Below are 24703 nucleotides of genomic sequence, written 5' to 3'. Positions count from 1 at the left end.
TTATTCTATGGAAATACGTCACTTAAAATTTGACTGTTCTTCAAGAATCCATTTTGTGCTGGACCAGCTGGCAGCCCTGCCATCTTGTTATAAACTGTATCACCTCTCCTTTCCACAGTAAGATGCTTGGTACTAGGCTTATATTCAAATGACCAAAATAAAATCACTAAAGAGAAGTGAAAAGTATAACACTTTCCAACTCTGAAATCAGTATTGGGTTAGACAGTCTCCATCTTTTATTTGTGTCTTTTGTTCTCTTTGCCAGGTGTCATCTCACACCTAATTCTATTCCGTTTGTTTCTTACCACTTCCTTGTAGAAATCCAGACCTCAGCCTAGAAGCCAAGCTCTGTGAGGGCAGAACGTATGACTGCTTTGTTCACAATCATATACTCAATGCCTGGTGCCTGCCTGGCAGAGTATGTGCTCAATAAATGTTTGTTGAATAAATAGAGAGAGTGAGGGGTGTAGAGCAGAAAATTGGGGAAAAGGAGAAGAGATGCTTCTGAACAGTGAGTCTGGCCTTGAGTCCCTTTAACCAGTGCCACCACTTTGGAAGATGTATCTTAAATTTTCATAAATGCTCATCTGAAAAATAGGGGTAATTATGCCTGTCTTGCAGGATTGTTGTGGTGATTAGAGGAACATATATAAAATACTCACCTCTGCATCTGAGCTAGAGTAGGAATGCAGTAAATTATAATCATTATTGTTATTATTGGTTTGCTTATTCCATATATTCAATCTTTCTGGTGTTCTTTTAACAATAGCCAAGGAGATCTTAAGAAAATTAAGCCTGTATTAATCCACATAGTTTGCAATTTGGTTTTTTAAAACTCAGCAATACACACTCATGTTCTTATTTTCTCTTTTCTCACTTGAGAAGATGCCCAGACGCAAACAACCAGCCACATTTAGGTTGAACAGCAATTTCCAGCCAGCATACAAATACTCTGATAATTCATTTAGCACACAAGTCAATTGTGCAGTGGATTTCCAAGCAGACTCTTGGCCTTGTGTATCAAGAGGATTATACCTGCCGTCTACTCTCTCTGGCTGTACTGTGGTGAGGATTACCAAGTTGATATGTATTATGTACTTTGAGCTGCAGGGAGGAAAGGTGTCATAGGAACACTAAGTATTAAATTGCTTTAACTCAATGGCAGATTGGAGGCTTTACCCCCCCCAATAGGGAAATAATAAACCATGATTTCCACAAATAATTCAGTTCCCTTATGGCTTTTTATACATGTGTGAATTTATATACAAAATAGAGAATAATTCTAAAATGTATGAATTTGCCCCTGTTTAAATATCTCAAAGCTAATTAGTTGTTTAGTTTTCCCAAGTTCTAATGGTAACATTTCATACATATGTTGGACCCTCACAGCACAGAGTCGAGTCATCAAATGCGATTGCATTTATGATCAAGGCAAAATGCCTAATTAAACAAGTAATTAGCCTTGAGGAGAGAAATGAGCACAAAAGTCCAATTAAGGAATCTGTTAACTGTTCTTCCCGGTGACACAACCCACAGCTATTCCATATGCAGTTACTCTGATCATAGGGATTATGTATGATCCTCTGAAATGCACAACAGCAAAAGTGAAAACACTAAGGAAAAGTAGTGAACTTGAATACAATATAGCAGAATAACAGTTAAACTGGGAGCCGGGAAACCTGGGTTTTAGTTCAGCTACCACTCATAAACTGTGTGACTTAGGATGAAGTACCTTCACCTTCCTAGTTCCTCAGTTTCTGATTATAGAAGCTGGACTTGATTTCTAAAGTTCCTTCCAGTGCTGATATTTTTCAAGCTTGTGTTGTGGGATTCCTCCCTTTCAATTCTGATTTTGGAAACCACTTGCTTCCTAGCACCGTGCCTGCCAATCAAATAGCATCACTGCCAGCAACTTATAAGGTAGGTCTGTCAGTGCAAGAGAGGCTTCTGCCTGATCCAGTTTTGTTTACAGTGGCAGCATTTCAGCACATCCTCTGTGCTTTCAGTGGGAAGCAGCCAGGCAGCAAAATTGCTCTTGCATAAACAAATCCAGCTGCAGGGCATCTTCAAAATGCTCCCTATGTGTTTTTCAATTTAGCCTACTATTAAAATTTTAAAGCACAGTTTAGAACTACAGTGTGCAGTCTTCTGTTCCAAAATGAATCCAGGTTTCTCATGACTGGATTTGGGGTAGCAGGGGACGGTGAGAGGGAAGGGGGATGTTTGGAGAGAGGAGATATTTTAGAATGTGGGGCATGACTTGCCTTGGATCCCTGCTGTCTCAACACTCATCACCTATGCCTCATGCAAGGGCTTCAGATCCCTCTTCCCACAACCCTGCCAGTTCAGAGCTGCAGGTGAACTGCAGACCAAGAGAAGGAGTGGAGCAGGGCCAGCCTAACTGGCAGATGCAGTGGGTGGCTTGGATGAGAGGTGTGGTCTGAGAAGTGGTGGGTCTGGGTTGGCAGGAGTGAAAGCCGTGGACAGAAAGGACACCTGAAGCAGGAGGAGCAAAGCAGTAAGGCATGGAGGAAGAAGGAGCATGGTATATTTGAATAATGCAACTAGTTCTAGTGGCTTTGCATTTAATGAAGAAAAAAACAAGAGATGAGATGGAAAGAGAGGCAGTGACCAGTCATGTAAAGCCTTCTAGGACTGTGTTGTGCTGCCCAGATACCCCCTGTAGCAATGAAGAACTCATTCTCTAGCTCCTACTCACCCAAGGTCACACCCCTTACCCTAGGAGCCATTACACCCAACGATTTGTCAATGTTGGGTGGTTGGGCAGATAAAAGGCTCTCAAGAGTACTTCCTAATACATCTCCTGAATGCTAACCTGCAACTCAGATTCTGCTTCTCCAGGAGCACAACCCTTTCTAGAGAGATTGATGGTACCCTGTTGGCAATGGTGAAACACCAAAAGGTTGTAAACAGGGGTGATCCCTGATCAGATTTGCAATTTTAAAAGATGACTCTGTGGCCTTATGTGGAGGGTGTATTGAAGTGGGCAAATGCAGAGGAATAGTGTAATGTGGGCAATGACCTTGGTACAATGTAGCCTCCAAATACACAATCAGGAAGCTATCACAGCCAAGCTCTCCCACCCAACAGAAAAGCTCACTGTGGAAATGAAAATGCTCAAATCACATAGTTCATTAAATCAATCCAAAACACACAGCAAGAAGCAAAGTGGCAAGAAAGGGAGTAAGTTAACAGAGTTAGACTAGGCTGTAAGCAGGTGAAAGGACCATGCTAGCTGAGTTGCGTTTATATGTCCTTCTGTCCCTACCCTCACTCGCATCAGCCATCCCACTGATGGTGTGGTTACAAGGACCTAAACTGAGGTTGCAGCAAAGGGCCCACAGAGGGAAGGTACCTGAGGCCAAAGATACACTTGCATTATTGAAGGTGGACAGGGCAAGTCCACCTGGTCACAGCTGCAGCTTTCCAAATAGCCTGCTGAAAAGCTACAAGTTTTATCTGTACTACATAAGCAGAGCAGACATGGAGCCTGTCGGCAATCATAGTCATACTGGGTGTCACCATTGGGTGACTGATAAGGAATGACAGATCACTGTCACCCCAGTGAAAGCAAAATCATCCCTTTTTTTTTATTTGAAGTATAGCTGATTTACAGTGTTGTGTTAGTTTCTGGTGTACAGCATAGTGATTCAGTTATACATACATATGCTTTTTCACATTCTTTATCATTATAGGTTATTACGAACTATTGAACGTAGTTCCCTGTTCTATATAGTAGGACCTTGTTGTTTGTCTATTTTATATGTAGTAGTTAGTATCTGCAAATCCCAAACTCCTAATTTAACCCTCACCCTTCTTCCCCACCTTGTAACCATAAGTTTGTTTTCTATTTCTATGTCTGTGAGTCTGTTTCTTTTTTTAAAAAAAGTTTGTGCCATTTTTTAAGATTCCATATATAAGTGATATCATGTGATAGTTGTCTTTTCTATCTGACTTACTTCACTTAGTATGATAATCTCTAGGTCCATCCATGTTGCTGCAAATGGCAAATTTTCATTCTTTTTTATGGCTGAGTAGTATTCCATTGTATATGTATATACCACATCTTTTTCCAGTCATCTGCTGATGGACATTTAGGTTGCTTCCATGTCTTGACTATTGTAAATAGTGCTGCACAATCATCCCTTTCTGTCTACAAGCAACTCTCTTGTTTGCTGTATTGTATTTTCTATTAGTTCTACGTATTCTTTGCATGTCTCACAGGTTAATAACTTACTATTTTTTAACATATCTTTTGAATTCTACCGAAGTTTCACATGGTACTCGCTTAATCATTCTCTATTCTTAAACATCCTGTTAGTTTTGCCTGTATTTCAGAAGCTCTTTGTTTGCTTGCTGCCAATACTTCATACTTCTTAAGAGTTGCATGAGTCGAGTATGTTCTGTCTTTTATAGCAAGATTGAAAATTCCTAAATACTACAGCAAATGCACATTGCAAATAAAGACTGGAGGGGTTTTTTTTTTGGCAAAAGTAGAGCCTATAAATAATGTGGTTTTGACTTAGAGAAGTGGCTGTGGAGATTGAAGAGAAATGACTGTGGAGATTCAAGAGCAATTCCATAAGGTAAAGTGAGCAGAAAGGCTGATTGATTTGAAGTTGTTGGTGAATGTGATGGATGGACCTTGACATCTTTTCCATCCCCCTTCTCCCTCCCAGTGTTGAGGCTAGAAAATCTACATACTCATTAGCAGCCTCTCTTTTCTTGGGGGTGGCCACCAGTCACAGTTCTAGCCAATGAGATATATTTGGAAGTCTGCTAAGGTATTCTGTGAACGTGGTTTCTTTTCTTAATAATAAAAAAGACAGAAATAGCTGGAGATGTCCCTCCCATCATCTTCCTATCTTAAACAAAGAACTGATGCTTGGAGTTGTGACAACCATTGTGTCACTTATCATGATGTGAGAAGCCACTGACAGAGTGGAAATAGAGGAAGAGACTGGGACTTAATGACATCTTTAAGCTGTTTCTTCAGCTCTGAGCTGCCAGCTTTCAGACCTATTGTTATGGGAGGAAAATGAACCCTATTGTTAAGCCACCATGGGCTGGAGTTTCTGCTACTAGTAGCCAAACACATTCTAAATTTTCAGCGCAAAGGGGAAAAGAGGCAAAATAACTTAGTCAATAGGCCCAGACTTTGATGCAAAGACACCGCGAAATACAGCCTTTCTTTTAGGTGACAATGAACCCAACTACAAATTAGAAGATCTCTTCCTAATATAGGGGACAACCAGCAGTATTTTCCATAGGAGGGTCCAAATGGCTGGTGCTCAGCAAAGCAAAATCAATTTCCTGTCCTCCCCTGGTTCTCTAGCATCCCATGATCGCAAACCACTTCAGACTGATTCAGTTAGAATCTTGGAGGTGTTGAGTCCCCAAATCAACATTTTTAAAAGCTCCTCAGATGATTCTAATGAACAGCCAGGGTTGAGAACCTCTGCTTTTAGTGAATACATCTGTTTGGGGATGACAATACAGTCATCACTGTCTATTTCTAAACTTTGTGTACCATTGAGCATAGTTATATGTCTCTCTGAGCAGAAGTGGGAACTATCAGAACATTAGGAATTTACAAATACCTCTTTCGTAGATTCACTATAAGACTACGAATCTTGAATGCAGGCTGCAGACCCATGCTTTCTAGAGCGTCAAGATAAGTCCGTAGAGTGACATACTGCCTTTCTACTACATTTTTCTGTCAACTGCTGCATGTGTCACCAAAACTTTCCCACACTTGTCCACGCAGCAAAGAGAAATCACCCCACTGCTCTCCTTCTGTCTGCCAATTTTTTCTACAGTCTAGATTCCTTTTTCAGACGACAAGCCTTTTTTTTCCAGAGTGGAAAATATTTCTAGTATGCTTTTATCAAAGGCCTTCTCTGATGTCTCAGTTCAGTCTTACCTTTGTAGTGGTTATAGTGTTTCTGACCATAAAATTCAGGTATGCAAAAATGTGAAAACCTGTATTTTCCATAACTGACTCTAATTTCTGCCTTGAGGCCCCATTCTATGTGATGGCAGAACTGGAAATAAGACAATTCTCAGTAAACATGATCCATTCAGGGTTTTTCTCCTTCCCTCCCGCATTCGCCCTGGGGAGTTGGGAGGAGACTAATAGAACATCTGGACATAGAGGGGGCTCATCTGGTCCTTGGTTATCATCTGTCCATGCTGGCATCCTCTCCTGTGTCCTTGTTCCTTGGAGTCATCAGTTGTCAGCATCTCTCCCCGCTGGCATCCACAGAAGCAACCGAGTTCCCATCTGGCCTTTGATATGAGGACAGTGCTGACATCTGCTCTTGGGCCGCCTCTTCCCAATATGAAGCATCTGCTAATCTGCCAGGCCTCCTTGAAATACTCCTGTACCCATCTTGCACAAGCATGGATGCACTCCTGGCCCCTCTGGGCTGTGGGAGACTTGGGACTAACCTGCTATGCTGAAATTTCTTCTTCCTGACTCACACACTAGGGCAAAGGGCAAGACAATCTCAGACCTTCGTCATTTTCCTGGGACCCCCTGGGAAGACAAGGCAGACTCTTGGCTCTTGAGCCCCCCAATTCCTGTTAGCCCAGAAAGGGGTCAGCCTTGTGCTAGAGACCCACAGCAGTGTCTCCCCATTCTCCCTCATTCATAGCCGGTGGGGTCTTCATCAGTCAGAGTAAATAGGGAAAATGCTGGCCCAAAGTATGGGAACACTCTAGGGATAAAAACCATTCATCTTTAAACATATATTAATTAATTTTAATTAAACTTATTAAAGTTTGCATAATGTTTTAATTAAACTTGTTAAACTATTACATTAATTAATATTATATTACATTAGTACTTAAAAAATATTATTCTACTATGCCTCCTTGTATGCTTGGGAAGTCTGCCTCCAATTCGCTCATTATCAAGAAAAATTGGTGCATTAAAAAACTAGACACAGCAAAACAGGATTACTTTCTAATGGTGGGAATACTAGTGCCCATTTTTTCTCTTACATCCCCTTATCTGCATTTTTGATATTTCTACCGTGAACATTTTTGCTTTATGTTTCTATAGTTAACACATCTGGAAAATGTCCAGCTAAACATCTGTTGAAAAGAAAAGGATAAAGGAAAAGATTGATAAATTCAATCACATAACAATGTAAAATCTAAATAAGGCAAAAACACCTCCATAAACAAAATAAAAAGACAAATGACAGAGTAAAGAAGAAAACTTCTCGCACATGAGAGAAAAAGGATTCATGAAAAAAATGAATACCATAGCAAACTGTGTGTATTAAACTGTGTAACCTATACAATAGGCTGTCAGAAAATAAAAGCAAATGGCCAAAAACGTAAAAAGAACCTCACTCAATTAAAGAAATGCAAATCAAAACAAAGCTGAGTTATCACTTTTACTTAGATTTGCAAAGTGAAAAAAATGTATAAAACTCAATAGTTGGTTAGGGCATAGGGACAGATATTACGTTTTTTGAGAATATAAACTTGAGTAACTTTTTTTGGCGAAATTTGGCAAACTGATCAAAATTTTAAGTTTATATCTAGGAACTCCTTGCAAAAGTTTGTACACCAGCTAAATAAGGACATGAACAAGGTTGTGAACAAGCACAATCATTGCAAGAGTGTCTGTAACAGCCAAATAAAAGAGGGAAAAAAGGTGGAAACAGCTTATAGGACCATCCAAAGGGGATTGGTTAAATACATTCTTGTACGTTGCTATAATCAAATACCATATAACTGTTTGGAACAAACATGAAGTGGGTATCATATTCTAACATGGAAAATCCTCTAAGATATGTTATTAACTGAAAAACCAATGTTCAGGACAGGATGAACAGTATAATGATCCTCTTCATGTAAATACATAATATCAGTGTTTATGTAGACACAGATGATATTTGGGGGGAGTAAACAGGACTGTTAACAATTTATCTACAGTTTGAATGGTCTAACCAAGTTCATGTTTATAGTTCATTGTTTAATGTCAACCATAATTATGTACCTGTAGAACTAGATAATTCTGTTTTCGTATAGAATTTCAGTTTAAAAAAAATGAGGATTCAGTTAATAAAAAGGCAGTAATACATAGAATTTCATGAAGTCCATCCATCCTCATCATTGGTTCTTAATAAGTGTGATAAAAGTTACAGCCCTGAGCTGCCCAGTGCAGCAGACTTGCATGGCTTTTGAGCACTTGAAATGTGTCTCATTCTGATTGTGATGGGCTGCACATGTATAACACACACCAGATTCTGAAAACATGTTATGAAGAAAAGAATGTAAATGATCTCTCTGTAGTATGTTATATTTATTACATGTCGAAATAATATTGGGGTATATTGGATAAGTAAAAGTAATTTCACCTATTTCTTTTTAAAATGTGGTTACTGAAAAGTTACAAATTTTTGACAATTTGAACATTATAAATGTCATTAGAGTTATATTCTTAATATTTCTATTGGACAACACTACTGGAAAGTCTCTGTCCACATGCTCAAGCTGTTGTTTACATTCCCTCAGTCTGTCCATGTACCCCAAGTCAGACAGCCCACTCCAGCTACAGATGAGGCACAAGCTGCGGAGCGCTGTGTGCTTGGGCTGGTACAGACTGGGTCGCCACGGAAATGTGTTGCCTGAGCTGCACATTAGGGTGATGCTGTCGGTCTTGGTTCAGGGTCACTGATAACAACATGCTTTTGGAGTTCGTTGTTTTAACTGATGAATGGATATTTTGCTGACTTTTATCCCAGAATCTTTATAGAGGACCTTTATAAGGAAGGTGGTATTAACTAGAGTTGTACTTCTCCTGACCAACGTTTACTGAGCCTTTCTATATGCCACGCACAGTTTCAGGTTCTTTACATCTCTTACCTTACTTAATCTTCACAACAACTTGCTGATACAGGTACCATGATTTTCCCCATGGAGAGTTGAGACGTTAAGAGTTGTTGCTCACAGTGACTGAGCCCTTAAATGCAACTCTGACTCAAAAGCCCAGGTTCTAAATCTCTACACATTTATGAATGAATCCCATAAACAGTAGACCTGATCAGGCTTTCCTTCTGGTGATGGCTGCTGGAAAGCTTGGAGCATAAGAAGTGCGTAAGGATAGCAGTCTTGCACTGTCCTCATTTCTGGCTGTATTGTATACCCTTATATTTGTTTTCTTTCTTTTTTAAAAAAAATCTCCTAATTAAATCCCTTTTCCTTATTTTATATATCCAGGTAAGTTGCCACACAGCATCCTTCTTTTAGATGAAGGCATTGTATGCACTCCTCAGATTCTCATGGCCTCGTCTGTCTCCCAGACCATGACTGCCTGCTCTGCCTCCCTCATCACTGTGACATTGGCTTTGTTTAGTGTGATGCCCACACTCCATATCTCTCTTCCTCTCACCATTTCTGAACTTAAATGAAGTGCCAAAGGGACCAAGTGATACAACCAGGAATTGCAGAGGTGTTATCTCTATAAGGTGACCTTTAACCAATGGGTAAATGGAGATGGGAGGAAGACAGCAGGTAAACATTCTCTCTGTTCCTATGTCCAGTGGACCATTTCAAGGCACAGATTTTCTGAACAGACTCTAGAAATATCCCCTGTGGTCACAGAAACTGCTGCATCTTTTCCAATCTTGTGAACAAGTAGCCAGTTAGTATTTGCTTGCTCTTCTTACCTGTTTTAATTCCTTTTTCCTCGCTCTCACTGCCCTGGGATTATACCTCCCAATAAAGAATTACCTCCTTCTCTCTCTCTCTCTCTCAGTTTGTTAAGTAGAGGAATGGCAAATCAACTCTCTTTCCTTGAAGTATCTACCTTTTCCTGCCCTTGGATGTCAGAGCTCCTGAAACAGGCATTTGGACTAAAACTGAGACTTACACCATCCGTTCCCTTGGTCCTCAGGCCTTCAAACGCAGACTGAATCACATTACCAGCCTTCCTGTTCTCCAGCTTGCAAATGGTAGATACAGAATTATCTCTTAACTTGCCTCAATCTATTTTCCAGGAAACAAAACTAAAGCTGTAGAGAAGTGAATTAATTAGTTTTCTAAACAAGCTGGCCAGGTTGTAGTTAACTTTGTATTCTGCCCTACAGAATGCAAATATTTACTGCTGGAGCAGGGCAGCTGCGGAAGGACTATAACAGCCATACCAGAATTTTTAATAGTGGTTACCAACCTGGTCATTATAATTTTCTAATTTTTGTCACTGTTGTCATCACCACAATTACCTTTCCCCCTGGAGAATCTGGTGGGTACAGACAGTATAAAACCACAGATGGATGGTCACCACAGGGCCCTTCACTTCTGTCTGATTTGGCTGCAGATTCAGAGGTCCCCAGTCCCCTTTCAGGTTTGATAATTCACTAGAATGACTCACAGAATTCAGGAAAGTACTTTGCTTATGATTACTGGTTTATTAGAAAGGATTTAACTCACAGATAGCCGATTGGAAGAAGTGCGTAGGGCAGGGGGCAGGTTGGGGGCTGTGTGAAGAGCTTCCATGCCCTCTGGGTGCACTGCCCTCCCAGCACATCGATGTGTACTTCAACCTGGAAGCTCTCCAAGCCTTACTGTTCAAGAGACTTTATGGAATTTTCATTACATGGGCATGATAGATTAAATCACTGCCCATGGGTAATTGAACTCAATCTCCAGCCCCACTCCCTTTCATAAAGGCAGGGCTGAAAATTCCAACCCTCTAGTTACTTGCTTTGTCTTTCTGTAGACCAGCCCCTATTTGAAACTATCTAGGGAACCCATCCTGAGTCACTTCATAAACTCAGATATGTTTGTAGGGGCACATTATGATTAATAGAAGACACTTCCATTACTCAGGAATTTCCAAAGGTTTTAGGAGCTCTGTGCCAGAAATTGAGGCAAAGACCGAATAACTCTATTTTATTATACCACACCTGTGTATCCTTCCAGAGATACTTAATGTATGTACAAATATATATTTTATGCCACTTGAAAAAATCCATAGAATAATACATGCATTATACCTTATCTTGCTTTTTTTATCTAGCAGTTTATCTTAGCAGTCAACCCATTTTAGAACACAAAGCATATTCTCCTTTTTTATTGACTGTATTCTATTATATGGAAGTATTATAATTCATATCACTAGTCCCAACTTATAGACATTAAAGTTGGTTCAGTGTTTTGCTGCTATGAACAACCAGAAGTAACATTGCTGACTCACAGTGTAGATGGGTGTCAATTTTGATTGCACCATCAGATGCCGTCCACAGTGTTGCACCAACTTACACTCCCTCCAAGAATACCTGAGGATGCCTTTTTCCCCTTACTGTTGTCATTACAATATGTCTCAAACTTATTAATCATTGTCAATGTGATAACTAAAAATAATTGTTCTTAATATAATTTTATTGATAGTGCTTCTATTGGAAATGATATTAAGTATATTTTCCAGTTTCAAGAGCCATTTGTATCACATTTTCTGTAATCAATCTGTTACATACTTTGACCATTTTACTATTGGGTTTGTGAATTTATTGACTTGTAGGAGATCTTTATATATTAGGAGAATTGCTCTTCAGGAAAAGCATGAAAGGAGTGAGAGAAGCAGAATAGGGAAGGGGTAATAAGAATGGAACAAAGGAGAACTTTGGGTGCTCATACATGTCCCTGCAGAGTTGTCTGTCCCCTATTAAGATAAGTGGTCCCAGTATCAGTGCGTGGTTGATTGTGAGCATACTTCTAGGACACAATGGGTCACTTTGGCTGAAGTCAGTTCTCTGGATGAGGGGGGCAGCTGTAAGCCATCAGCAGCCAACAGGTACAGCAGCTGGAAAAGGGTGCTCTGACCTGGTCCCGGGGATTGGGTGGGCCAACAAAATAATGTCCACCACAGGAGGTGAAAATGAGTGTTTCATTTTGGACATGGTAAGTTGGATACACTGGAGATATCAAGGGTCAAGTAAACAGCTGGAAAGTCTGTAACCCAGAGTAGAAGGTCTGTACGAAACAGATGAATTTGGTAGTGGTCAGCATATAGATAGTATTTATTACGTGGCTATCTCTCTACTGATAATAGAGAAAGCACTAGCATATACAGCAAAGTGAAAAAAGCCAGATGCAGAATAGTGTTTGATACAGTATTTATGTAAGAGAAGGGGAAAATAAGAATCCACACACTCACACATACACTCATACATATGCAGATATTCGCACATACATAAGGAAACTCTGGAAGAATACGCAAGGAGCTAATAAAAGTTTACCTGAAGGGTACATGGCTAGGGGTGGATGGGGACAGGAACAGATATGAAACTTCATGAAGTATTTTTATATATTTTTTCTATTTTTACCTTCTTGCCTATTGTAAAAATAAATGCAATATTTTTTTTAATTTTTAAAGGAAAGAAAGCCATGTGGATAGTTGAGATCTTCTATGAAGAAAGGAAGGAAAAGAGAAGAGGCCCCAGATCCAAAGCCTAAAGAATATCAACGTTTAGAATTCTGGTTCTGAAGGAAGGACCAGCAAAATGCAAGAAGCAGGTAAGGCCAGAGGTTGAGGGAAAAAACTAGGAGTAAGTGGTGTTAAGATTTCATTCATGGGAACAGTGGTATGTGAGCCATTGTTAAACCACTGGGAGCTTGATTCTGGGAGTATTTATTTCCATGATGGAAAAAGGAAAATGCTACAGATCAGGGTGTTTTCCCCTCCTTGGGACCAGTTTTCTAGCACACCACTGCCAGCATGGAAGTTAGGAGAAGGGACCCTCTATGAATAGGGGAGAGTATTCAGCAGCATGAAATGCTACTCAGAGGCCAAATGAGACAAGGACAGAAATATACCTATCATTTGTAGGGCCAGCAGCACAGAGGTCATTGATGACTCAGCAAGAGCAGTTTCAGTGGAGAGGTGGGCGTGCAAGCCTGCCCTGGAGGGAAGAGTGAAGAAGTAAAGACACTAAGTACTGGCCTCTCTTCCTATCAGTTTTCCTGGAAGGGGAGGAGTGAAATCAGTAAATTGGTGATTTGGGATCAAGGAAGGAAAATGTATGTGTTTTAAGATGAGTAATACTAGAACTGACATGTACACTGATATGATTCCCCAGGGGAGAGGAAATGTTGGAGAGAGAGAAGACCAGAGCATGGCCCTTGAGATAGCATCCCAAGCCCACAATTAGATAGGAAGGACATTTCCTCCCATTAGATAGGAAGGACATTTCTTCCACTAGAGGAAGAAGTTTCCAAGCAGCATCTGTGATGGGGTGATGCCCAGGTACAGAGGCCCTGCCAACTCCCTGCCTGCAGAAGTTCTTTACCAACACCTTGACATTGTTAAGACAGCGCACACATGTGCCTTTCTCTGAGACATGTAAGCGATTAGGAAATCTCTACGTGTTCTCAGTATCTGAAGTGGAGCTGGAGAACATACCTAAATTCTCAGAATTCTGGCCATGGGATAAAGGGAAGCTGCTGAAGAGTATAAATATCCTGGGCAGATGTGCTCCCAAGGAAAGGTTAGAGGTGATTATGTGTCAAGGTCTCACTGTCTGCCACTTCTAGATTACGCTTGACTTCAAAAAAGGTGCTAATGTTTGATTAATGCTTTCTTGCTTTTAGTAGCTCAGCTAAAAGCACATCTTCCAGGGAACAGGTGGTACGTTAACTGAAACATAAAAGAAAGAGATTAAAAATGCCTGGGATGAGAATGAGAAAGGCCTTTAGAAGATGAAAGTGATGATTTCCTTAATTGTTTCAAAAAGGCAAAGGCTGATCTTTCATTCAGAGAACGGTATTCCAGCCCCAGTAGCCGTTTTCTACCATCTTCTAACTATTTTGCAGCTATACAGACAAATGCCTTTGATGAATCACACTTGAATGGGGTTTGTGCTATGCTAACTGGGTGTTCATAGAGCTATGTATCACTTGTTTCTGAAAATTCTGTTGTTGCTCTGTTATTACCTAAACGTGTGTGCGTGACATGTGACTTGCGTTCTTTCCCAGCTTGGTGTCAGAGGTGATTTTTTCCAGTGGTTCACAGCTGAAACTATTACATGAAGAATGAGTTCCTCTTTGCAACTGCTGGATTTTAAAATAGTTCCATTAAAATTCAAATGAAGATGTCTGTCTGTGAACAGTGTATCCAGGTCAATGTCTGTTGTTCACTGCATCTGACCAATTGGCAGCCTCTTGTATTTCAGTGGTGTTTAAGTGCATCCGAAGAGTTCAGGTGCATCTGAACCAGGGTTTGGTCCTCAGCCACCTTGTTCTCAATGGCAAAATATCATGAGGGAAGATTTCTCTCACCCTATTTGGAAAGGTGTCTTAGGACAGGCTACTTGGGAGCAAAACCTGAGACTGGGATTCTTGTGTAAGCAATGTGTTGTCAGAGTGAGAGAGTAACTCAGGAAGAACCCGTAAGGGAGTGAGGGAAGCAGAACCAGGGAAGGGAAATTATTAGGAAAAGATGTTTCAGGAGAAGTCTGGCCTCAGCCTTCTCTCACTGGGAACTCTGGAGAATGGATTGTACCCCGGTGTGTTCTGTCAGTCATGGGTTACAGACCACCTTCCCATTGGGTAATCATCTCGCTGGCTTCTCTGCTTAAGGACATCCTCATTGGCAGAGGGCAGGTGCCCAACGAGGCAGCTGTGCACTGCTTTGAGCAGCCAACACCTGCAGCAAATGGAGCCGGGCGGGAGCTCCAGCCTAGAAAAGGAGGATCTGGGTGGGATACTAATAGCATCTGCCTCAGAGAACAAATGGCAGTGGTGGTTCAAATTCCAGGCCATCACCCAGGAGCAGATCCAGCAGGGAATGTGAGTTCCCCTAAGCTGTGCCATTTGGATAATTGTTGGCAGTTCCTGAATGCTCAGTCATGGGACTTCTCAGTAATGAAAACAGAGCTGCCAAGTGATACCAATTGATCCAAGAACTAGAATTAGAAAGATATTCAGCCCACAAGCCTGCTGTTTCTGTTCCCCTACATAAGGGTTGTTAAATATTTTGAGGGCAACTCCGTGTAGAAAACTACACATCAAATGCACTTTTTTTTTTTTTTTTAGAAATGCTTGTATTTCACCAAGTTTGATACCATTAGAATTGTCCATATAAGGTAAGGATGATATCATGATATGAGCCCAGCTGTCCTTTTTGAAAGTTACGTCTCACAGGGCAAAACCCTGTTAGGATGAGTAATACAAGGAGAGGCACAGGACAATTTCCTAGGTACATGACGCTATATTGTTAGGAGAAGAAGAAGTACATTGTGTGCCCTGTGTTGTCAGAAACCAAAGGTGACTTGAGTAACTCATTCCCCAAGGTTAGCAGATGAGCAAACAACACAAATCAATACTTGGTCTGCAGCACATTAACCACAGAGGGAGACTCCCCTGCAGATTTCAATATTCTTGTTGTATCTTCTACTGAAAGATACTTTCTCAAGCCATGGATTTCGAGATCTGAAAGGTCCATTATGAAATTTCTTGTTCGTGATTAATGCTCTGGGCCAGGTAGGACTGGGATGCTGATGGTAGAACCTGAGTGCAGGAGCTTGGTCATCTGCATAGTTGCTGAGTGGTGGAATTTCCAGGCAGGATAGTAGTACACTGGAGAAGAAACCTGGGGTAAGAACACTGAGGTGAATTCAAGGTGGAGGAGAGAGAGTGTCTTGCACCTAAAAGGAATACTCTCCCTGAGACAGGAACCAAGGTGGGTTCCAAAGAGAGCAGATGGGGAGAAACGTGATTGGGTGCCTGCAGAAATGATAGAAGTCATCCCAAGAGAGCATTTGGAAGGCAAGAACTGTGTCCCTTATTTTTCTGAAAACTCCCAGACACCCATCTCTGTACATGGAGGGTACATGCCTGACTAGCTGGAAGCTCTTTGCATATTTGAGTTTTCCATTGTCCTCCAGAATGCCTGATGTTTTTAGTAAGAGCTTACTAAGTACATGTTTACTCAATATTGTGTTGTCATTAATGTTCTACAGGCCAATTAGTTATAACTTATTCAGATTTAAACAGGAGGTATTAACTGGGCACCTGTGTGAAAGGATAGCTTTTTGAGAAGTGCTATGTTTATAAATCACCTCAAGAAGCCTTTAAACTTCTGAATTTCCACCTCTTTAATTAAATGACTCAGTGAGGAAATTTTGTTTCCTGGCTTCTTGACAGCCCCAAATTTCTCAGAACAGATTTTTGTAGGTAAATGCAGCAGCTCTCTGGGTGCTAACCTACTGCTTTTTCCACGTCGATGAAAATAGCATGGTGATAAATGCTGTACCCAGGAGTAAGTATAAGAATCTCCTGGAGATCTTGGTAAAATACAGACTTCTAAAAAACATCCTAGAGATTATCAGTTATTAGGTCTAAGGTGGAGCTCAGAAATCTCATTCATAAGAAGCACTCAGGTTGTTCTGATGCAGATGTGTTTCAGTAGGCTATTGTCACAATAAAATTGCATCACAAACCACTCAAATCTCAGGAGCAGACAACAATAAGCTGCTACTTCTCGCTCCCGCATCTGTAGGTGAGCTAGAGTACAGTCTATCCAGGCTGGACTAGGCTCCAAGCTGTTGGTTGGGTTCAGATCTGCTGCACTTGTCTCTCATCCTTCTTGAACCAGCATCTGCCTGAGGCAGGCTCTTCTCGTGGAGATGAGCAAGAGTATGAGGTAACAGGCTCAACCACTCAGGCACTGCCAAGCCTCTGCTCATCTCATCCTCTGACATCCCATTGGCCAAAGGAAGTAACCAGAGCAGAAATCAAGGGAGGAGAAACAAACTATTTTTGTGGAATCCTGGTGGGGAAAGTCAATATTTACTGAATGATAATTTAATCTATCACAATGTCTTATAAAAACTCTGTACATCGAAAAGCACTGCAGTCTTTGGAACCATCCAGAAAAGGTGAATGCAAGATCAGCTGTTTATTTAGTTAGTGACTCAGCAAATATTTATAAATGCCAGCCAGATGCCAGCCAGATGGGTAATTAGTATTGTTTATCTGTAAGGAGTCCACTCCAGAGGCACATAAGTACAAAGATAATTACAAGGCAATGTGCCGGTTACCATATAAGAGAAGTAACAAGATTTATTTTTAAGAAACCTAAAACCAACCTGATAAAAGCAAAACGTAATACTCTATGTGAGCCAGCAATTGGAAAGTATCCTTAACATGGGGAAAATTTAGATTCAGATCGTAAGATGAAACCAAGTCCCAGAGTACTCTCTGGAGAAGATGGCTGCAAATGATGGAAGTGGCTCCTGGAATGTTCCAGGCTCACAGATTGTAGACACAAGGGCAAGAAGAGGCCTGGGTTACCGTTAGCTTAGCAACCAGCAAAAGTCGAAGAGATGACATTCATTGGCCCAGATGGGGGCACATCATTCCTGTGATGCTAACTGGCCCAATATGGATTATAGTCTTCCTCCTGAAGGGAGAAGCAGAACTTACCGCCCATCACTCATGCGGGGTGACTTCCCAAGAGAGTATCAAGACACTTGCAGAAGAAATATCTCCAATCTGGAATACTCTACAGCTGAAATAAATAGACTTTGATGGAAAATGATGTCCCAATTCCCCTGGGAACCTAGTTCTGCACCTGGCACTTCAGTGCAGGGAGCAAAGGAGCACAAAAAGAGGCTTTCTCCCTGGATTCTTTTTCCCCAGCTCTGAAAAGGTGAAGCCTGGGATGAGAAGAACTTTCCTCTCCCACAACAAAAGCTGAAAACTTAAACCCACCTTGCGCCTAACCACCAGTCTTTCTGGAAACCCTTCCCCTCTTTGTCTCTTTGTGTTCTGCAGCTATTGGAAGTGGAGTGCTCAGAGAAGTACCTGACCTTGTTTGTCAGATGAGAAATAGAAAATGCTGACCCTGAATTCTATTTGCTCCCGCTGCTAACCTAGCAGTACTGCAGAATCTCAGACACTTCAGCAGCTTCTGTCAGGCTGGGGGTGTAGAATAATGAGTGCATAAAGCTCAGTGACAGAAGCCCTCTCTGTCCTCCAGAGGGAGGGATGCCATTAGCAAGGAGTAAGCACAAAAAGGAGTGATATGTAGGCGTGCCCAGGAGAAAGGCCACTTCGAGCCAATACCATTTGACCTGCTGGTACTGTTTCAACTCAGAACCATTTTTCTGCTTTGTGGTGTTGTCTGGGTCCTGCCATTAATTTTGTTAGAGGAAGAAAGTGAGCCCATAAGGACAAAGACACTACCTTATTCATTTCCAGAACTTAACATGAAACCCAGATTTAAAGAGGCAGAGACATCGAGTAGGATGTCTTTTGCAGATTTGAAAGGTGAATAGCTTTTACTTTCAACTTGCAAAAGAGAGACACAGGTTTGGAGATGTTAAGAGACTAGCTTCAGAACACAGAGCTAGTCAATAGCAATGTCTCAACTGGGTACCTTTGCAGATAAGCAATAGAATACAACTCTAACATATTTAACCAAAAATGTCATTTATTAGAGGAATCTTGGGATATTGAGAGGATGGAAATCTAGAAAGCCAAATCATTAAAACAAACAAACAAACAAACAAACTCCTGTCCTCATAAGGGTTAGGACAGATACAAAGAGAGCAAGGATTTCTCAACCATCTCACTCAGGATTCAGTTTGCTCCAACATTTTTTACCCTTTTGCCATCACTCTGCTCAAAATGGTCCACGTCCTAGGAGGAAGTGTTAGATTGCCAACCACTTGGAGAGAGGCAGGCAAGACACTATCTCTAAGACTTAGAGTCCCATCAAGTCAACATTCAGGGGGGAAAGGTTATTCCCCTAAAAGAAAATGAGGTGCTGTTAGAATAGGTGCTGGGTGACTACAAAATTCAAGCATCCAGCAGCTCATGAACATGGGAGCAAAAGTTTGTACTCTGTCTTTCCCTAGGCCAGCATGGTATAGGCAGAGGTTCTCCTGCCCCTTTGTCTAAAGATACTTTTGGTTGTTTCAGTAGGAAAGAGGGCTCTGGTGGACGGCAAGCAGCCAGAGATGCTGTGGATAATCCTGCAGTTCACAGGACTGCCCTCCACAAAAAAGAGCTATCCAGTCCACAGTGTCGATAGTGCCAAGTTTGAGAAACCGATACAAGTAAAGACAGGGAATTGAGGTAATACACTGTGTGTGTTTACAAAATTTCAGTGATTCAATTTGGTGGAAGTATAAATTACATACAGAAAAGTAAAAGGAAAAAAACTTTAAAAAACAGTTTCAGACCAGATTTTGTGGGGTCTTGAATCACAGGCTAAGTTGTCTAGACTATATTTAATAGGATTAGAAGCTTTTCAGCCAAAAATTCTATCTTAATTGCCTGGGCGTGGCAGATCTCTATTTATTCTGGAGTTAACCTCTAGGAGATTTCTGGAGCACATGATTAAATGACATGAGACTATCAATGACAAGACTTCGTCAGTGTCCGCTATCCTGGGCAGACTCTCAGGGTCTGTTCCTAGAGTGTTGCTTCTCTGTGCTTCTCATATCTCTCGGGTATATGATTTTGGAAAAGTCATTGCTTCTTAAGAGTAGATCTTCCGCTAAAGAGAGTAACACTATTATCAAGTAATATAATAACATAGTAAAAAGAGTAGTAGTGAAAGGTAGTATCAAGTAACACTCAAGTAATACAGCTATCAAATGATCTTTATTCTTCCAGAACAAGCTGTTTTTAAAATTAACATATTTTACTAGTTCATATTTTTTTCACACCTCCGAAATGAAATCAGGATGTACTTACAATCAATAGTATGCCCTGGTTTAATTTGTAACACCTTTTTCTTTCTTATGGATATGCAAAATTATGGCACTTGGAAACAATAGCACTTTAGATTCAATGCAATATGATGTATTTATTTTTGTCTCATTTGTCATTGGTTAAATTTTATTCATACTCTTTTAAAAGAACTAGCTGTTGGAATTGTATGTGGATATTGGGGTTGAACTTTGACTGAAAACTGTACAGAATATCATGATGGAACTGACCCTTCTCTGTCATCATTATTTTATAATTAGAAATACAGCTTTTATGTTGAACAGAAGAGGTTTTGTAACCATGCAACCATCTCCCCAGTGGGAAAATCCAGGGCTTGCCCCCAGTGAAATGTTTCATCTGTGTTTCAAAGCTTTTAAAGAGTATGTGAAAGAAACATTCATTCAGGTCAAATTGTGTTGGCATATGCTTTGGAGATGTTCTTATTTTATGCAGACTTTCATGATCCATCATGAGATAATTTTGTTTGTACAAAGGAAATGGAGTAAAATTTCCTTCTGCATCCTTTCTGTTTCTCATCTTTATCCTCTAAGAGGACTTCCGCCATTCTTTTGTCATCACCATACATCAGGAAGATGAATATGCAATAAAATCCACCCTCCTGCAACGTTATCAGCTCAAGAAACAAAGGCTTGAAATAAGGCTAAAGAAGGAGAACTGGAAATGAATAGTGGTGAAGCTTAAGCAACTGTGAATTTCCAGGAAATATTTATGAGCTGATTTAAATACTAATGAGCTGGTAGTCTAACAGCAGCAGCAAGAACACTAAGATACAGGAGTGCAAAGTCTCAGCTGAGCCGTGAGTTGTCTCATGTCTGCACAAGCTGTAGTCGAGTGGCCACATTTTAAGTTTCCTGCTACACAGACGTTTCAAAATGCTGTTAAGTGAGAAATTGACATTTCCCACTGATTTCAGTTTCTTATTTCTGCCGTAGTACTTACCAAACGATTTGAATCAATTCTATCTTGAAAAAGGTATCTAGGGCCTGAATATAAAAATCGCTTTGCCCAACCCTTTTATCTCAATGACTACTGTATTTGGAAAGACCCTTTCACTTTCCTTTTCTGTCCCCTTTCAGAATCTGCCAAATAGCCTCTCCCTTTAAGTTCCTACATAGCAGCATGAACGATGTCTCCAGAGTGTAGTAAGAGGTAATTTATCTGAAAATGTCTTCTCCCAGCCTGACTGCAGAAAATACTTCAGTTGTCTATAGGTTAGAAAAGATTAAAAAACACTTGCTATCGTAATAAAATAAACTTAACTTCCGAAGGGCTTGTTACATATATTGCCTTGGGCCTGACAATCTGCTTACTTGATCCAAAATAAACAACTGGCATTTACATTTCTAAATCATAATTCAAAGTTCCACACACAGAATTGCTGTTAGGGCTTATTCAATGGGGATTTTTTTTTTTTTAGAGGGGGGTGCATTTTTCCTAACATGAAGATGCTAAGTAAGACAAAGAGAAAAATAGGAGGGCCAACCCAGAGAGTCTCTGAAAAATTAGTCATCTTTAGAATCGGGGAGCTATAAATCCCAAAAGTTAGATGACAGAGAGTTGAATCGCATCATCTAGAAATCTTGTGCCAGTTGTGCTGCCCCAGGGACATGATGGCTCGCAGGCCTGGGACTGGACCAAGATGAGTGAGATATTCACCTTGGGTTCAAAAATTAAGGCAGCATCTGAAAAAAACCTCAATAATCAAGATAAATACTATTTTTATGCAATATTTAAAAAATCAAAATTAATGCAAAAAATCAATAGTGAACTAAAATGCACAATTTTAAATAAAAATAGGATCCAGCAATGCCATGCCAAGCCATATTGGAGCCTGAGGCAAAAGGAAAAAATTGCACCCCTATATACATGGTTTTGTGTTTAATTTTTTTCTGTTTCAGAAATAGATTGTGAATATATTACTGATAATTTGCTGTATTAAATCCAGGAAAGTACAGTGATAAAAAATTCTGTTTGGGGTATAAGTCAAACATTTGAACTTAATGTTGTAAATTTTTATACACCTGCTTTTCCAGTTTTCCATATTTTTTCAACTACATGGACATTTTGGTCAGAACTCTGCTGTGGTAGCACTGCATAGAGCTGACCCAGAAGATGCGTTAAATTTGTTAATATGCAAGGCTGAGAAACCAACATGAAGGCAGTGTTAAGAACTCTTGTCAAGGGTGTTCTGTATTTGTATGCCTATATTTCATGTTCCACACAATACTGGTGGACCACTGTATTAGGATGCTACAATTACAGATGACTCATTGTTCATTACTCAACAGTGAAGAAAATTTATTTTCAAGAAGTCCTAAGGAAGAGCAGCTGCAAAGTGGTAAATTCAGCATCTCAGTAACACCCACCAGGATCCGAGTTCCTTTCATCGTCCTGCTCTGCCAAACATAGCAACTGGCTTCGTCTTTGGCAGTCTCCTCTCACGAGTAGAAAGTTGCTGTCTCAGTTCCTGGGTTCCCATGTAAACCTGACAATGCTTTGCAAAAGGGAAGAAGAGGGATTTTTCCCCCCTTTTTGGTCTCATTTTAAGATGGAGGAAAACTTAGAATCCCTCCAGCAAAACCTTTCCCACGTCTCATGGGCCAGAAAGACGTCACATGCCACCATTGAAACCAGTCCCTGAGAAGACAAATAGCAGGCTTAGCTTAACCAAGATTTACCCTAAGTCACATGGAGGGATAGTCACCCAAGCAAAGTTAGGGTTTTGTTTCAAGGAAAATGGAGGAAATAGCTGGCAGCTGGGCAGCCAGCAATGTCTGCTACAAATGCCAATTGTGAGTGGTCAGACATTGGGGAGAAAATATATCACAAATCTCTGTATCAGGCTTATCATTCATCAGTGCAGGAAATGGCCATGATGTTGTGTAAGACAAACTGCAGAAATCTTCAATGAAACTATATAGTTCAATCCATACCTCCCAGCTGGCAGCAGGAGAAATTCCAAGTAGATCATAGAATTAAATGTGAAAACTTTACTGCTATTAAATAAACACATTGGAGAACTATATTATAATCTTTGAGTAGGAGAAGGCTTTCTAATTATGACTTAAAATCAAGAAGCTGTAAAAGGAAGACATGGAAACAACCTAAATGTCCAGAACTGGATAAAGAAGCTATGGTATATATATATATATACAATGGAATACTACTCAGCCACAAAAAGAATAAACTAATGCCATTTGCAGCAACATGAATGGACCTGGAGATGGTCATTCTAAGTGAAGTAAGTCAGAAAGAGAAAGAAAAATACCATATAATATCGCTCATATGTGGAATCTTAAAAAAAAAAAGAAAAAAGAGGATACTAAAGAACTCATCTATAAAATAGAAACAGACTCAAAAACATAGAAACAGTCTTATGGTTACTGGGGGAAAGGGGGTAGGAAGGGATAAATTAGGGAGTTTAAGATTTGCAAATGTTAACCAGTACATACAAAAAAATTTATTTAATTTCTTCTGTATAGCACAATGAACTATATGTAATATTTCTTATAATAACCTTTAATGAAAAAGAATATGAAAACAAATATATGTATGTATATACAAGACTGTATACCAGACATTGACACATTGTAACTGACTATACTTCAATTTAAAAAAAAAGCCAACAAAAGTGGACTAATGAAATGAACTGTGGTGACCATACAGTGGATTATTATGCAGCTGTACAAAAGAACAAGTACATATCTGTATGCAGTGATACGGAAAGTTCTCTCAAACCTGAAGTTAAAAAAAGCAATGTACTCACCAGTTTGTATAATATGCCAAATTCTTTATAAAAAGAAAAATAAGTATCATTAATTTGTCAAAAATACACATAATTATATGTGCTTTTACAAATATAAAGAAACTCTGAAGGAAATACTAGAAAAATAACAGTGGTTACCTATATTGGGGGGATGGCAAACTAGGAGGATGAAAGTTAAGGATAAGAATAAAATTTTTTGCTGTGTATCATTTATTTTTCTTTTGATTTTGAACTATGTTTAAAGTATTTGTTCAAAAGTTTAAATACAATTTATTAAAAATCTATGATTGTTTACTGTTGCCTACAGTTCCAATTCCAAGTCTTTAATTTGGGATTCAAGACAAATCACAGTTTAGATCAAATCAGCTTTTCCATGGTGAATTCCTGCTAATTTCTCCTCACCTCTACCTCCCACCCCTGCCACCCACCCACACACTGCCATCCCTGGAACCTCTCCTGAAAGATAATTGCTGTTAATAATTTTCACTTCAGAAAAAATATATTATATATATATCTACATTTAATTTTAGCTATATAACATTTTTGAAAAATTTTTTGTCTGTGATTGTGTTTTTATTACATATTTTAAAGAATTTTCTGTATCATGAATTTTTCCATTTATTTATATATTTTGTGTTCTTTATGTATCAATACGTATGGCCTTTTTAATGATTTTTAATAACATTCATCACATGAACATATTATAATTTAGCTTGTTATTTCCCTTGCACACTTAGATTATTTCTGTTATAGTTGTTGGTACAAGCAATGCTGCAATAAATATCTTGGCATATTTTTGCTGTAATATCGAAGCGTAATTATTAGGCAAGTGTTACGTGCATTTAAGAATTTGATTGTTAGTGTCAAATTGCCTTGACAAAGGTTATGTCATGAAAATACTCCTTTCCTCACTCTCGCACCATTATTGAAACTTCTGAAAGTTGCCTAATAGGCAAAAAGTATTCCTTTTATGCTTAATTAGCATTTCTTTAATTATAAGAATAGCATGTTTTTTATATGTACATAGGAATTTGTGTTACTTTTTCTATGAACTGTCTTTTCTACAGATTGAGAGAGTGGCAGTATATCCTAAAGGTAACATTGTAACTTACGTTTTCCCCAGATGTCCCAGTGCAACCTCCGGTACAATCTATACCT

At 39.7% G+C, this 24703-nt stretch overlaps 1 long non-coding RNA gene across 2 annotated transcripts in view; it reads left to right on the top strand.

Annotated features, from left to right (window-relative positions):
- Positions 1-24703, top strand: part of LOC116152250 (uncharacterized) — a 66076-nt gene that overhangs the window by 14871 nt on the left and 26502 nt on the right. For both annotated transcript variants that reach the window (XR_010379505.1, XR_010379506.1), the window contains exon 2: positions 12416-12555. This is a non-coding gene — a long non-coding RNA (uncharacterized LOC116152250). The remainder of the gene's footprint in view (positions 1-12415; positions 12556-24703) is intronic.

The sequence above is a fragment of the Camelus dromedarius genome, chromosome 3 (genome assembly GCF_036321535.1).
Source record: "Camelus dromedarius isolate mCamDro1 chromosome 3, mCamDro1.pat, whole genome shotgun sequence".
In the NCBI taxonomy this organism is placed as follows: Eukaryota; Metazoa; Chordata; class Mammalia; order Artiodactyla; family Camelidae; genus Camelus; species Camelus dromedarius.
Note: the sequence above shows the minus strand (reverse complement) of the source record. Positions and strands in the feature narration are given on the sequence as shown.